This window comes from Petaurus breviceps, unplaced genomic scaffold (genome assembly GCF_028583685.1).
Source record: "Petaurus breviceps papuanus isolate PSGF00001 unplaced genomic scaffold, PetGlider_PUasm1.0 490, whole genome shotgun sequence".
Lineage (NCBI taxonomy): Eukaryota > Metazoa > Chordata > Mammalia > Diprotodontia > Petauridae > Petaurus > Petaurus breviceps.
In genome coordinates this window covers 1-16336 of record NW_027186352.1, presented here as the reverse complement: position 1 = coordinate 16336, position 16336 = coordinate 1, and positions in this window count along the sequence as shown.

Genomic DNA, 16336 nt, shown 5'->3' with positions numbered 1-16336 from the left:
GTAAAAAATGACTCTAAACAAACTTTAGAGCTATAGAACCCACAAAGTGACAGAGAGAAACCAATCTCCTGTTGAAGGAAGCCAGGCAGGCCGGCAGGAAGAGTCTATCATAGTGCACTGGGAGAGAAGAGCAGTCCAGACTGAGCCATGGTTTTAGCCCCAGGGTGGCCCAAACAGCCAAGGATGGATCAGTCTTCACTAAAGTAAATCACTGGCAGGAGACACAGTGGGTGCAGCCACTGCCATGTGACTTCTTCCAGGGCTCCTGGCCTGCAGACTGTAGGGAGACCAAGCAGTCTAATCAGAGGGTAAGCGCTATTGCTTTGACCTGCTTGGTTCTGGATCTAGATCTTTGATGGTGGTCCTGGGGTGTGTGACCAGTGAGCCAGACCCTGTGGGGGCTGTAGAGAGGATGCCCATTTAATAGCTCCAGTAGCGGCAAAAACCCCAAATTACTGGCAAAAACCCCAGTAATTTGGTACATAGCTCTCTCCATTTTGGAAGCAAAGTTCTACTGTGGCCATGATCTCAAAAGTCAAGTAATTGGCTGCCAATATGAGCAAGCACAGGAAGCACAAACAGACGATAGAATCCTTTTTTGAGGACAAAAAGGATCAAGGCATGGATCCGGAGGAAGACAATGAAGTCAGAACTCCTGCATCAAAAGCCTCCCAGAAAAATATGAATTGGTTATAGGCCATGGAGGAGTTCAAGAAAGATTTTGAAAATCAAGTAAGAGGAGTGGAGGAAAAATTGGGAAGGGAAATGAAAATGATGCAAGAAAATCATGAAAAATGAGTCAACAGCCTGCTAAAGGAGACCCAAAAATACATTGAAGAAAACAACACCTTAAAAAATATACTAACTCAAATGGCAAAAGAGGCTCATAGAGCCAATGGGGATAAGAATGATTTAAAAAGCCAAATTTTCCAGATGGAAAAGGAATTTCAAATAGTCACCAAAAATAGTAACTCCTTCAAAATTAGATTTGAGCAATTGGAAGCTAATGACTTTATGAGAAAACAAGATACTATAAAACAGATCTAAACAAATGAAAAAATAGAAGCCAAGGTGAAATATCTCATTGGAAAAAACACTGACCTGGGAAGTAGATCCATGTGGGAGCCAAGCCCCCCCAGAGACCCCTGCCCTTCTGTGGCAGTGTGTGAGATAGTGATAGAGAGGAGCCCTGCCAGCCAGCAGCAGAGCTGAGAAGAAAAAATTAGGTGAAAAGATAGACTTCCAAAGAGTTACTTATCCAGAGGTTGATAATTATAAACGAGACGGGACTCCAGTATTGTGGAAAACTGAGTCAACTTTATTCAGCCAAGAGTCCAGTATATATAGTGTAAAACTGCATAGTCATCATAAGCCACTACCTTTGGGATTATACCATTGCCCTAGTTCCAATTCACCTCCTACTTGACAGCTGTGCGCTCTATCCTTGTTATCAGGGTGTGAGTACCGGGCAGGACCTTCCAAACCTCCCTAGAATAGGATGGAGTTGTCCCAAGGCTTATAGTTAAATTACAAAGTTTTGTGTTTTAGGACAGTGCCAGGATGTCTGTGTCTCTAAGATTTATGGTCTCCATATGTTTACAAATCAATTGACAAAGTAGTGTCAGCTGGATTCCAGGATACCTGAGCACCCCCCCACACACACACACACACAACACACACCTCTAGGAAAGATAAGAGAAGCCCTGCTATTCAGCCTTATCTTGTCTTTGAAGCTGCTGACACAGGAAAGGGCATTTTTACAGCAAAGAAAAGCAGTCTCACTGATTAGTTCAAACTTTGATCCTTTTTGGGGTTATTGTCATTTCCTCCTTTTGGTCAAAGGCAAGCTCAAGGCTTCTACCTTTATAAAAAGGAAGGTACAGAAAAAACTCTCTCTTCCTGGGGGGGAGGGGAGTTCTAAAAATTTTTATCAAGGTGAATTCCAGTTTTTCCCACCTGCTTCCTGAAATAGGGGCCACTAAAGATTAGGTCGAATTCTTTGTCTGACTGAGTTTGCATCAGGGGATGAGTGGGGAGATGGGAGAAGGAGTTGGTCTCCCCTGTGATTGGACATCCCCAGATCTGAGCAGCCACTGCAGGGCAATTGTAGATAATCAAAAGCTGCCAAGGGGATCAAGGTAGGGAGCATAATGGGAGTATAGAGCAACTAAGCAGAAATAAGCTAACCCTACCAAAACCAGCCTTGGGTGTGTAAGCGGCTCAGGTGGGGAGGGAGCTCTTCTTCATGCAGGCCTGGTCTGGTCTCTTGGGAAAACTGTCTGCCTCTGATGTCATATTTTTCAGGATCTTATGAAACCAAAGGACAAGGTCTCCTATAGGCTCAGATAGCCACTCGGGAGAAGAGGCAATCTTTAGATGTGACAGATGGATCCAAAAATCCATATCCACAAGTCGGCAGCTATGGGAGTAGTAAGACAGACCTGAGAGGGTTCCCAAAGAACATATGATTTGATGCTAAAGGCATATAGAAATGATTCAGTTTTCCAGCCATGTAGGGCTAGGTTCTCTCGATGCAATAGTTTTTCTTTGAGATTACAAAATTGCATAATTACATTAAGTCAGGTAGAGATTAAACTACTAAAATGGTTCATAATAGACTAGTTTGGAGAAGGGGCATTTACATGTCACCAAGATAACCAAAAAACCTTAAATATGAACCATACAAATCAACAGAATCATTAACACCAATGTTAACTAACACCAAATTCCTTGTATCCCAGCATTTCCAATATCCATTTAAATAGCACCTTTTGAATCCTAGATGCTTCATGTAGTTATCTGGTGCCTAGATGGCCTTTTTATGACAATAGATTTTATTCTTAGGACAGTTCAAAAAGGGAGTTCTGCTTCTCTGGTTCAGATCTAGAAGTTCCCAGATAATTCTGACAGTATAAATCAATACAATTACTTAAATTTGGTTCTCAAATTTTGCCACGTCAGAGAATTTTAGTTTATATATCATTTGCTGCTTCTTTCCTTACGTAAAGCCTGTACCTGATAAAAGAATCTTTTAAAATGTGAGGGTCCAACCACAAAATGAGCTCATCTGCCTTTTAAAATTATCAGACAGATACTTTAATAAGGGAGAAATAATTTCACTTCTACTACTCTCTTAGACATATTTTATGAAAAAATCCAAATTTGGGATCTTATTACCAAAGCATGCTTGAAGCTTGAATTTCCATGGTAGAAAAATTTTGGAAGCCCATCTTCTATATCTGTATATAATCCTTAGAGGAATCTGTCTGATCCCGTTGTGCTCCTCAAAATTTGCTATCCTATTTAATTAGACATCTATCCCATTACATCTCTGTCTTATTACTTGGTCTAATCATTTCCTCCTTTGGAGGATGTTACCTCTATATTATATTTGGCCATGAATATAAATTATAATTGTAAACTATTCATTATTGTATCCTATTGAAGTAACTCAGAGATATTCCAATTTCCATCTATTATTTAATAGATTTAGTATTGTACTTAGAGAACTTCTTCATTATATAAATTTACTTAAAAAAAGGAAAAAAGGGAGGGGGGACAATTTCATATACCATACCAGATGGAAAGAACTTCCTGTTTGATTCCAGATATGAGTCATATCTGATAGACAATCATGTAGCCACTAGGTGCTGAAAGCAGGGCTTAGGAGTAATCAGGTGAGAAATTTCCTTTTCAGAAAGGAAAAAGCACAACTGGTAAACAGAGTCAGGAAGATCTTACCTAGGCCGTGTCCAAGGTTGTCTTTAAAACCTTTCCCAGGCACAGACATCTACTATTAGCAGTTCTCAGCCTATAGCCTGTGTCATTCTACTATTGGCTTTATGACAGCTGGGACAACTATCCCTGTAATCAGAGACTGAAACAATTGTAAATTGCAGTCCCACAAAGTCTTAAATAGTAAATAAATATGAGCTGGTATTATTTAGTAGAGCTATCTCAAATTTGATTGAGCTATTAATTACCAAATCAAGTTACATAATTTTTCTGTCTTCTTAAAATACTTCCTCAAACTCTCTCAACACACTCAAACCATCTGAAACTAGCACAAAGGTACCCAAAAAACTAATTAGGGACAAAAGGGGCTGGGATAACCTCCATTTGTCCCCAAACTTTCTTATCTGCTTTAAACAAAAGAGGTTCCTGACTTTGGTTTCACCACCGAATAGATGCCCATCTTTGTTTTACAAGTTTGTTTACCCTTCTCTACTTATACTCAGTCTGGGAGAATGAGATAGTTTAGGAATTAAAGTCTTTTACATATAATTTCAAACTAACTCTTGCTTAGGCCATGGAATCGCTACAAGTTCAGATCAATACAGCAAGATCTCTTCTGCTTTACAACTCATTACCTTAATCTAGGAAGAAATTACTTTGAAAATTTAGTAAGTCTTTAAAAAAAATCACAAAAGATTTTTCAAAATATTTATTCTAAAAGTATTTCCCCTTCCTTAAAAACAGCTTAAATTTTATCCCTATATTAAAAGGAATAATCATGAAATTCTTATGAAGAAAAATTGTTGGAAAACTTTAAAATGATAGATATCTTTCTTCCTCCTTGAAGCAAAATGAACCTTTAAACACTGGAATTCATTAAAACTAAGTTGGTGTAAAATGTGCTTAAGTAAAACAGATTCTTAAGATATTATACCAAACTAGATTCCTAGTTATTACAGAATTCCTAGATAACACAAAGGTCCTTAGTGAAAAGGATGTTGTAATGGAGAGGAGACTGTTTTTCAGAAGCCAAGAAGAACATATGTCATTAATTTAGACTTCTTACAATAGCAAAGTTTACCAGGGCTTTAAAAATTTACCCAGTATCTTTTCTTTCCTTTTCCTTAAATATATTACTAGAAATTAATTACATTGTGGAATTTCACATAGATAGTGAATGTGGTAGTCCCTAAACCTTCAAATTAACATACATAAATATATTTTCAGATGGAACAGGCTTGAAAATCATACCCCTATCTTTTTCCAAGGATTCTTTTTTGCACAAGCTAAGAGAATTTTTAGAAATACAAGACAATTTTAGAAATACAGTAATAACACAAACAATAAATTTCAGATGACATCAATTGCATTTTCAGATAATCATATACAGATATTATTGAGAAAGAAAAAAAAAAACTACTTCAAAGTTAACATTCACATTAGAGAGAGATAATAATAAGGTTGCATCTAACATATGCCAGTCATTATGTTAAGCGTTTTACAATCATTATATCATTTTGATCTCATAACAACAAACATTATTATTTTTCCCTTTACAAACCAGGAAATGGGTCAAACAGAGATAAAATAGCTTGCCAAAAGTTGATACATTTTGCAAGGGGAACACAGAAGTATGGAGTTTACCTGGAGCAGAGGCTTACTTCCCAGTGGTGATACTTCTTTGAGGCAGTGTTTAGGGAATGCTCACCACAGGCCTGATCAATCTACCTCTCCCTTCCCCTACAACTGCAGAATTTACTAAGCCTGGGACAGTTGCAGTTGCAGCTTCTGGGCCAGGGTGGGCGGAATGACCTGGGTGACATTTCCAAGCTTTGCTGAGAAGGGGGCACAAGGAAGTCCAGACTACTGACAGTTTGTGAGTGTTATCCCTCCCTTCCTCTTGCCAGGTGGAGCAAGGTGATTTAAGTTTTCCCTACAATTCTGTTGCATTCTCTTCTCTTAATCTGATCTGGGATAATAGGGGTTAACAAGAACTTGTGGCTTTTAAAAATCCCCACACTGAGATTCCCTCTTAACTCTTGGGGAGGGAGTGGGGAGTGCTAAGTGTTCTTGATTGGGGGTAGGTGCTTTAGCTGGGGTGAGATCCTTGAGTTACTTACCTATAATATCAGGAGTTTTCTTCAGCAATCCCAATACAATCTATTTCCAACTCCTTAAAATGCTTTTAGCTATATCTACTGTTACATTGTAGTTGCAGGTTGGCCAGACCGGAAACCACAAAGAGAAGAGTCTTAACAGACTTGTTTGCGTGTTAGAAGTCTCTGGCTGCCTGTATTTTAAGTCTTGCAAACGAGACTCATTCACAGCACACATGATACAGACATAGAGACACACACATTGACAGACAAATTGACAGGATAAATGCAAATACAGAGTCCACAACAAACGGCAGAGAAAGAGAGGAAATTAGAGGCTTGCTAGAAATAACCACCATGAATCAGCTATTATTTTTCAAGGACTGGAGATCTGACAGGGTAGAAGTATATTGGGATTGTGCAACCTTTGCACCTCTATGGTCTTTTGGAGGGGGGCGCGGTGAGGGTGCCTTGGAGCCCTGGTGTTTCTGATTTTATATAACCATGAGATAGGTCCTACATTCAGATTCAATGCCCTGGTTTCTTGCAATAGTGACAAATATCAGGTTTATGTCCCCTTAGCACATAAGGGGTGGAGTGTGAGTTTTTGATGGGAGCTGTTTGAAGTTCCCTTTTTTCTTCAGGGTCCTCCTCAGCCTGTGTTGCTAACATTTTGGCAAGCTGGGAGGCAAGCTCAGCTGTAATTTGCAGGAAATATTTAAGGGAAAATTGGCAGGGGGAGGGAGGAAGCAAGGAATAGGGGAGAGTAGGAGCAGGGGGTTGGAGGAGAAAGTCTGGCTGGGGTTGTTGGGAAAAAGGGGAGAGTGGTGGGGTGGAGGGAATCAGCAGGTACTGGGGAAGGAGGTACTGATTCTGAAGCAATTTTGCAAGCCTTAAGGGAAGAGGCTGCTGCCTTTTGTTCTTGCTCAGCCATCTCAGCAGACGAAAGATGAAAACATTCCCCCTCCTGGCTAGATGTTTTGTTGGCCTTTAAACTTAATTTGGTTTTAAGATAAAGTAACTTTGATCAGTCAAAAGAGTCCTATTGTGGGCAACATAATTTGGGCTATTTTTAGTTAACTAACACTAGCACTGGCAATCCATCCATACTTCGTGGGGATCTATACCACAGGTTAGATCCCTGCCTCCTGAACTAGACTAAAGGGAATTTCAGACTTCAACAAAACTAGTTGGAGTCCTTTGGAAGCTGGGAATGAGGAACTTACTCCATCCATCAAGGTTAACTCTCCAGAAAAAAATGGATCCTGAGGTGCCTGAGTCAATAGACTCAGGAGCTGTTCTTTGTCCCACTCCATCTGTTCCATCTGAGTCAGGGCACCATAAATATTGATCTGAAAGTTTGGTTAAAGGAGGCAAACAGAATAGGTGATATACATTTATATCATTTATTCCCTTAAAGCTAGTGGATATGTACTGCACAGAGCAAAAACCCAAGTTCTCACTGTCTGATACAAGAATGACAAAGCTTTTTGCCCTTCAGATTTATAGTCTGCATACGTTTACAAGACAATTGACAAAGTAGTGTCAGCTGGATCCCAGGATACCTGAGCCTTCTCAACACAGCACAGACCTCTAGGAAAGATAATAGGTCTTTGAAGCTGCTGACATAGGAAAGGGCATTTTTAGAACAAAGCAAAGCAGTCTAATTAGCTCAGGCTTTGGCCCTTATTGGAATTCAAATATTGTCAGTAGCAAATATATCAAATCTGACCAAAACAAGTCATTTATATTTTGGATATAATAAATCAGAAAACTGACACCAATATGAACCAAGAGCCATTGCCAATTGATTAGTGCCAAAAGGATGTGAAAGTTTTTAAAGTCCTGCCAACTATAAATGACCACATGAAGACAGGTCTCCAAGAAACAATAAGAGAAAGTCATGTGAAAATAATCTTGCCATTTCTTGTGAAGGGTTAAATTTTGTGTATGACAATAACTGAATGCTGAAACAAGAGGAAACAATTCTTCTGACCCACAAGGCTGCCAAACAGAAAAAGGAGGCAATAGAGTTGTTGATAAACTTCATGAAAGGAGACAGCTGGACATTCTCAAAAATAGGGTAAGGATAAGGACTAGAGTTAATATTATGCTAACTAGGGAGCAATGTTTGGCAAAGAGAATAAACCAGAGTTGTCTGTCCAAGGTATATGTGGGGATTGTTGTTGTTGGTCTTCAGTTTCTTAATCTGTAAAATAAAGATTATCTCTAAGATCCTCTCCTAGGGTAACTTTATATTCTCTATGAAATTTGAAGTTTTCAGGGGCAGCTAGGTGGTGCAGTGAAAGGAGCACCAGCCCTGGAGACAGGAGGACCTGAGTTCAAATCTGGCCCTCAGACACTTAACACAAACTATCCATGTGACAATTTATCTAACATTTGCTTTTTAAACTTTGAGTTTCAGATTCTCTCCCTTCTTCCCTCCTCACCCACCCCCAATGGGAAGACAAACAATTTGATATTGGTTGTACATGTGTAGTTATACAAAGCATTCCCATAAATTTCATATTGTGAAAGGCTAACTATATTTCTCTCCATCTGTAATGGGAATGCAAATTTGGAAGATCTTCCCTGCCCCTAGGCTAAAGTGCACCTGAAGCCTGGGGTGGGAGGCTTGTTTTTCAGTAGATAATTTTTGATTGGCCAGTGGGTCAATAAGGTTGTTACATTCTCTGAGCCAGGAGAAGGCTATATAAGCCCTGATGTGAGGCTTTGTTTTGGGGGTTCACTTTGAGAAGTGTTCTGTGATTTGATGAAACTCTGGGCTAGCCGTTGTCCAGAGCCCCCCGGCTTTGAAACCCAGATGTTGTTTGGTATGGATGTAATGGTTGCACAGTTTGGAAAGCTGTGTACTTGATCTATTTCTGTCTTGATAATTGTCTGTATATTCTGAAGTTCGGGGTGCTGACCTTTTTCCCCTGAACAAGGTAAACGATATATGTCTGACTGATTAAAGTAAGCTTGTTAACCCATTTTGAGTTGCTTTCCTTTGTCAAAGCAGATCCAAGAACCTGTGTGAGCAGCCACCCTGGGGACTCCAGGGTGTTTGCTGCTACACCATCCTCTCCCGCCCTGCCCATTTATTCTATTTTCTCCTTTGACCCTGTCCCTTTTCAAAAGTGTTTGCTTCTGATTACCCCCTCCCCCAATCTACTTTCTCTTTTATCATCCTCCCTCTTATCCCCTTCCTCTTACTTTCCTGTAAGGTAAGATACCCAGTTGAGTGTATATGTTATTCCTTCTTTAAGCCAAGTCCAAATGAGAGTAAGGTTGACTCATTCCCTTTCACCTCCCTGCTCTTCCCCTCCATTGTAATGGCTTTCTCTTGCTTCTTTTATGTCAGATAATTTACTCTATTTTATCTCTTTCTTTCTCCTCCCAATATATTCCTCTCACCTCTTAATTTTATTTCACATTCCACTCATATTCCACTTCATATTCCAGTCACTCTCTGCCCTCTGTTTATGTATACATACACATACATATACATACATACACCCACCTATCCATACATATACATGTATATATACCTACACACCTACACACATATTCCCTTCAACTATCCTGAGAAAAGTTTCATGAGTTTCAAATATTGTCTTTGCATGTAGGAATGTAAACAGTTCAACTTTAATATGTTGTTTATGATTTCTCTTTCCTGTTTACCTTTTCATGGTTCTCTTACTTCTTATATTTGAAAGTCAAATTTTCTGTTCAGTTCTGGATTTTTCATCAAGAATGCTTGAAAGTTCTCTATGTTTTTGAATGTCCTTATTTTCCCCTGAAGTACTATACTCAGTTTGGCTGGGTAGATGATTTCTGGTTTTAATCCTAGCTTCTTTGACCTCTGTAATATCATATTCTAAGCCCTTCACTTCCTTAATGTAGAAGCTGCTAGATTTCTTCCCGACTGTTTATAATATTTTCTCCTTGACCTGGGAACTCTGAAATTTGACTATAATATTCCTAAGAGTTTTCTTTTAGGGATCTTTTTTAATTTTTTTTTTGTCTTTATTAATTTTTCATTTACTTTTAGTTTACAAGATTCAGTTCCCCAGTTCTTTGATGTTCAAGTTTTCTTCCCCTGCCTCCTTTACCACCCCCCCCCCCCCATGGTGGCACACAATCAAGTACAGGATCTGCAGATACTTTCACATTAGACATTAGTCAGGTAATTAAGAAGGATTGTATCGGATGGAATGAACAGTGGGAAAAAGGAAACAAAACCAAACAAGGAAAAGAAAGAGAGCAAGTAATTTGCTTCAATCTGCATTCAAACTCTGTTCTTTCTAGTTCTTTCTCTGAATGTAGACATCTCTCTCCATCATGAGTCTTTTGGAGTTGACTGATAGCCCTGAATTGCTGAGAAAAGTCCAGTCTTTCAAAACATACACATTCATTTGGGTAAGTTACCCTACAGGAAAATAGGGGGAAGTGGATAAGAAGAGGAATGATAGAAGGGAGGGTAGATTGGGGGAGGGGATGGTCAGAAGCAAAACTTATGAAAAGCGACAAGGTCAAAGGAGAAAAGAGAATAAATGAGGGGGGGGATAGGATGGAGGGAAATATAGTTACTCATCCACAATATGACTACTATAGTTTTGCATAACTATATATGTATAACCTATATTAAATTTCCTGCCTTCTCAGTGGGGGGGGGGAGGTATAATGGGAATGGGATTTTAAGATCTTTCCTGCCCCTAGGCCCTTTGATAGGCTTAAGTGCACCTGGAGCCTGTGGAGGGAGGCTTGTTTTTCAGGACAGACTTTGTGACTGGGCAGTGGGTCAAGAGGGTTGTGAAATTCTATAAGGCAGGAGAAGGCTACATAAATCCTAATGTGATGGGACTCACTTTGAGAAGTGTTGTGTGATTTGACCAGATGAGACTCTGGGTAGCCATTGAGCCCCCTGGCTTTGAAAATCCAGGTGTTGATGCTTCCTTCTCTGGTAGCTGACTAGATATGGGTGTAATGGTCAGACAGTTGGAGGCCTGTCTGCTGATATATTCGTCTGTATTTTTTGTTCTCTTGTAACCTCTGTATTCTCTGAAGTTCAGGGTGCCGATCTTTTTTCCCTGAACTAGGTAAATGATATGTTTGATTGATTAAAGCAAGATTGTTAACCCATTTTGAGTTGCTCTCCTTTAGAAAAGCAGATCTCAGAACATGTGCTGGCAGCCACCCTGGGGATGCTGGGGTGCTTGCTGATACAGGAGGGAAGAGGGGAGAGAATCTGGAACTCAAAGTTTTTAAAAACAAATGCTAAAAAAAATGTTTTTGCATAAACTAGGAAATAAGATATACAGGCAATGGGGTATAGAAATCCATCTTGCCGTATAAGATAGTGAGGGGGAAAGGAGGGAAAAGGGGATGGGAGGGATAGAAACATGGGCAGACTGGGGAAAGGGGTGTTCAGTAGGCCCTCTATCTTGGGGTGGGGAGTAGAGAAGAATGGGGAGAAAATTTGTAACTCAAAATCTTGTGGAAATGAATGAAAACTAAAAATAAATAAATTCCAGGGGGGGGGGAATATTTAAAAAATCTTTTCTGTACACCTTGCTATTACCAGTAAATATATAATAAAGTTATTGTGGAACTTTATTATCTGTGTGTGTGTGTGTATGTGTGTGTAATATCATTCCATACACACTTCTATCTATCAGTTCTTTCTTTGCATGCAGATAGCTTCTTCTTTCATGGGTGCTTTGCAGTTCATTGGGGTTCTCATAATAGTCTAAATGACTTAGTCCCTCAAAGTTGTTCTTAAACAGTATTTCTGTTAGTGTATACAACGTTCTCCTGGTTCTGCTCATTTCTCTCTTCATTATTTCCTGCGAGTCTTTCTATGTTTTCATCATTTCTTAGAGCACAGTAGTATCCATAATAATCATGTAACACACCTTGTTCAGCCATTCCCCAGTTGAAGGGTGTCCCCATGATTTCCAGTTTTTCATCACCCCAAAGAGAGTTGCTGGAAACATTTTAGAACATAGAAGTTCTTTTCCTTTTTCCCTAATCATCTTTGGAAATAGACCTAGGAGTAGTATTTCTGGGTCAAAGGGTACAGGCTGTTTTGTAACTCTTATGAAGGAATGGATTGGTTAGAAGTTATTGTCTCTCATACGTATATATGCATACAAAGGTTCGGGTGTATGTATACACACTCAGATATGTGAAAAGTGCCTCAGGGCACCTGACATCCAGTTGTATTTCCCTCATCATTCTGATATAAGGAAAGAAGTCTAGTTCTCTATATTGTTATGGTCTAAAGCATTCATGCCTCTGTGTGTTAAATGCTGACATAGTTTATCTAAAAAGATTTGACCAATCTGGTGACACTGGCATGGTCAGCTTGTCCAAAACTTAATCCACCTACATTTACATAATGGCACGGTCCCTGATCATGTCTATTGCTGTCTCATCTATGACTGAGATCAGAGCATCTTAACTTGTTTATCATCTGGTGAAGCTTTTAAGCAATGCCTTCCCAGAATGCTATTGTGGCTTTTGAAATTTTAATAGTCAAAGGAATGATTACATTTCAATTAGAAGTTGGGGGAAATAAAGATGTATTTTTTTCCCATCCAAGTTCACAGACCCCCTGAAACGCTCATCAAATTCATCAGGGTCAGTGTACCTCAGGTGAAGACCCCCTGATGTAGATAAATATAATTTCTACTTTGAGGCTGAAGCCCCTTTCTCACTGAGAAGCCTTCCCTGAGTATCCCAGACCAGCTTCTCTGAGCACCCATGGCTCCTTCAGCATGGTGACCCTGTCAAGTTTGGGCCCTCAGAGGGTGCCTATGGCTGACCTGGCCTGGGCGTCATGAGCTGCATCTAATCATGACCCTGTGTTGGTACTATCATTCTATATGTGTGCAATGTATTCCTCAGTGACCCAGAAAGCAGCTTAGGGGCCCTCTGTTTCCAGAATCTGCTTTCAACAACTTGTTATCTATCATTTTTCTACTGAATAATCAAGTTTTTAATAGTAACCAAGCAGATTTCACTTTCATAGAAAAGTCCTAGAGATCAGAGGCATGGATTTGGGGACTGGAGTCAGTCAGGTCAACAGCATTTACTGAGTCTGCTATGGACCAGGCACTGTCCTAAGCAGCTGGACCAGAGCCTCTTCAGACTGTAGACTGAGGATCCTGTGAAGCCCCCAAGCTCCCCAGGAAGTCTGAAGGCTTCAAGTGCTGGCCACTGTAATACCATGAATGTCCACTGGGCGAAAAGAGGGTCCCTGCTTAAGAGATAAGTGACTGATGGCTCCTTCTCACTGGGATGAATTCTTAGGGTTCTGAAGGGATGGGATGAAATTCGACATTTCAGTGAGTATCATGGTGACAGAATGGCTGTTTGGAATCGGCAGAATCATGGGAATTAGCGCTTGGAAGCAATAACAGCAGCGCATTTCTATAACAAGCAAAGCACTTTCTAAATACGACCTCATGTGCCCTTCACACCCAGGAGAGGTGAAGTGACCTGCTCAGGGTGATGAAGCTATGAAGTGTCTGAGATGGGGTTTGAACTCAGGTCTTCCTGACTCCATCAGAGGCTCCACTGACTACATGAACCCCAATTTCATCTCACGTGGATGCCTGTGAAAATGACCTTCATCTGCTGGTTTAATATTCCCCTAACTTTGGATAGGGCCCTGGGGGTTGGTTTCAGACACACACTGAGGCTCTGGGGCTGCAGACCCAGGAGCTGGGAGCACATGGCTGGGACACAGGGACACCTCCTCTCCCCTCCCATCCTGCTATGCCTTTGTCAGAGGGTTCCAGATTCCATACTCTAGAAGAGTGTTTCCAGGGGAGATCCCTGCTATACACAGGGCCCTCAGGAGAGGGAGAGCTGCAGAAGGAGGCATCACATTTAAGGGATTCAGTGGAGACACAGAAGGCAGGTTTCAGAGGCAGACCTCCACAGGTCTGTCCAGGCCAGGCTATCCCCAGGGCTGCTGCCAGGATGGGCAGTATTGGGCTTGGGAGGCCCCTGGGGGAGGGAAGACCCCAGGCCAGGCCTAACTCCGGCTTTCACTGAGTGTGTGGCTCTGAGCCCCTGAGACTCTGTGCCTTGGTTTCTTCATCAGTAAAATAGGAATAACATTTGCATTATCAATGATACTGAGGCTAATGAAACCAGATCTCTTGCTTTGAACCTGTGAGCTGCAGGGAGACTGCTAGGGAAGGAAGAAGACAAAGCCAAGGCCTTTGTAGGGCAAGCTAAGGTTGGGGATGGGAAGGCCTCTGTTTGCCAGCCCCAGCCCAGCACAGGTATATGGGGCTCTAGAAGGGTGTTACCAAGAACTGCTCTCAGTGGGCAGTTTCAACATTCTTCCATGGTCCTGTGTGTGCTGAGCCCATAGTAGGAAAGGCCAGGGAACCCTTTAGATGAATGATATGCTATGTTATGTATGATATAAGTGTAGAGGAAATCAGTGTCACAGAATGTGAGAGCTGCCTGGGCCCCCAGAGGTCAGCTGGTCTAACAGGGATGTCAAACGCAAATAGAAATGTGTTGTCCAGCTCTTTGTGACCCCGTTTGTGGTTTTCTTGGCAAAGATCCTGGAGCAGTTTTCTCTTTCCTGCTCCAGCTCATTTTACAGATGAGGGAACTGAGGCATGCAGGGTAAAGTGACTTACCCAGGGTCACACAGCTAGCTAAGTAACTGAGGCCAGATGTGAACACAGGAAGATGAGTCTTCCTGCCTCCTGGCCCTGTGCTCCATCCCCTGCACCACCTGTCTGCCCCCAAAGAGAAATGGGAGCCACTGAGCTGCACTGTAGGCCACAGACTGACAGGTTTAAAATGAAATGTTATCTCCTTTACTATATTTTCACTTCTTTGTTAAATATCTCCCAGCCACTCTCTAATCTGCTTCCAAAGCATTACAGCACATAGTAGCCAGGCAGCCAGCTGGGAACTGGACACCTCTGCTCAAATCTACCCTGCCTGGGACCCACACTCTAACACAGGCCACAGGGGTTGGTCACTCAGTCCCTCTGAGGCAGGGCCCCCGGAGCAGCCCCTCCTGCTTCTGGACACCTGTAAGAAGGGATTTGGAAAGCTGAGATCGAGGCCAGAAAAGCAAGTCCAGTTCTGAGAGATGTTTCACATTTCAGTGAACTGATTATTCATCAGAGAAATCAAAGCCACATTTTTGGCCTGCTCCTTGTAAGCTACTGGGGACCAGGAGGTTTGTGAGAAGAGAAGACAAGACCTCCCTGTACAACCCTCCACCACTGGATGGCCCAGACAAGAGGAAGTCTCTGGGCTCAGAGGAAGATGGTTCCACCCCCTCGAAGCTCTCTCCCTACTCCAACCCCAGGGTCCCTGGATCATTTCTGGCCAAGGTACAAAATGGCTTACACCCACTTATTAGCACAAAATCCCTGGTCTTTCCCGGGAGACGAACAGAGGCTCAGAGAGAGGCCTCCAACCTTCTGTTGGAAAAACTCACTGAGCTACTCAGTGAGCAGCAAATGTCCAGTGTGACCCCGGGATCTCCCCTGATACATTTCCAGCAAATGTTTTCTCTTGATTATCACATTGTCAGCCAGGAGACAGGAGGGCCTCTGTGGCCCCCGCTCTGTGATTGCCCTCCTTAGATCAGTCAGTAATTGTAATGGGAAACTCCCCCACACAGGGATTGTAGGACCAGGGAGCAAAACCTGGATGGCCTTGGATGAGAAAAAAAACTGTCTGATACTAAGCTGAGGTGGTGAATACAAGGTGGGAGAGAAATAGAAAAAGTTAAAACATTCCTCTTTTCTGGGAAGATCCTCTAGGACAGAACAAGGGAGGGAAAGGCAGGTGTTCACAGCAGCCTGGATCATTCCAAAGGAAAAGGAGAGTGGGGGAGGGGGGAAGCCATAGGTGAGAGCCATCAGCTGGTCCTAAGCATGCACATGGGACTCCAGGGAGGCAGGAAGGGGCAGGCGCTGTAATAAGAATGTAAATTTTGAAGATCTTCCCTGCCCCTAGGCTAATGTGCACCTGAAGCCTGGGGTGGGAGGCTTGTTTTTCAGTAGATACTTCTTGATTGGCCAGTGAGTCAATAAGGTTGTTACATTCTCTGAGCCAGGAGAAGGCTATATAAGCCCTGATGTGTAGCTTTGTTTTGGGACTCACTTTGAGAAGTGTTCTGTGATTTGATCTGAATTCTGGGAAGCCGTTGTTGAGAGTCCCCCGGCTTTGAAAAACCCAGAATGTGGAAACCCAGATGTTGACTGGGTATGGATGTAATGGTTGGACAGTTTGGAAATCTGTCTACTTGATGTTTCTGTCTTGATAATTATGCCTGTATACTTTGAGGTTCAGGGTGCTGACCTTTTCTCCTGAACAAGGTAAACGATATATGTCTGACTGATTAAAGTAAGCTTGTTAACCCATTTTGAGTTGCTTTCCTTTAACAAAGCAGATCCAAGAACCTGTGGTAGCTGCAAACCCTGAGGACGCTTGGGGTGCTTGCTGCTACA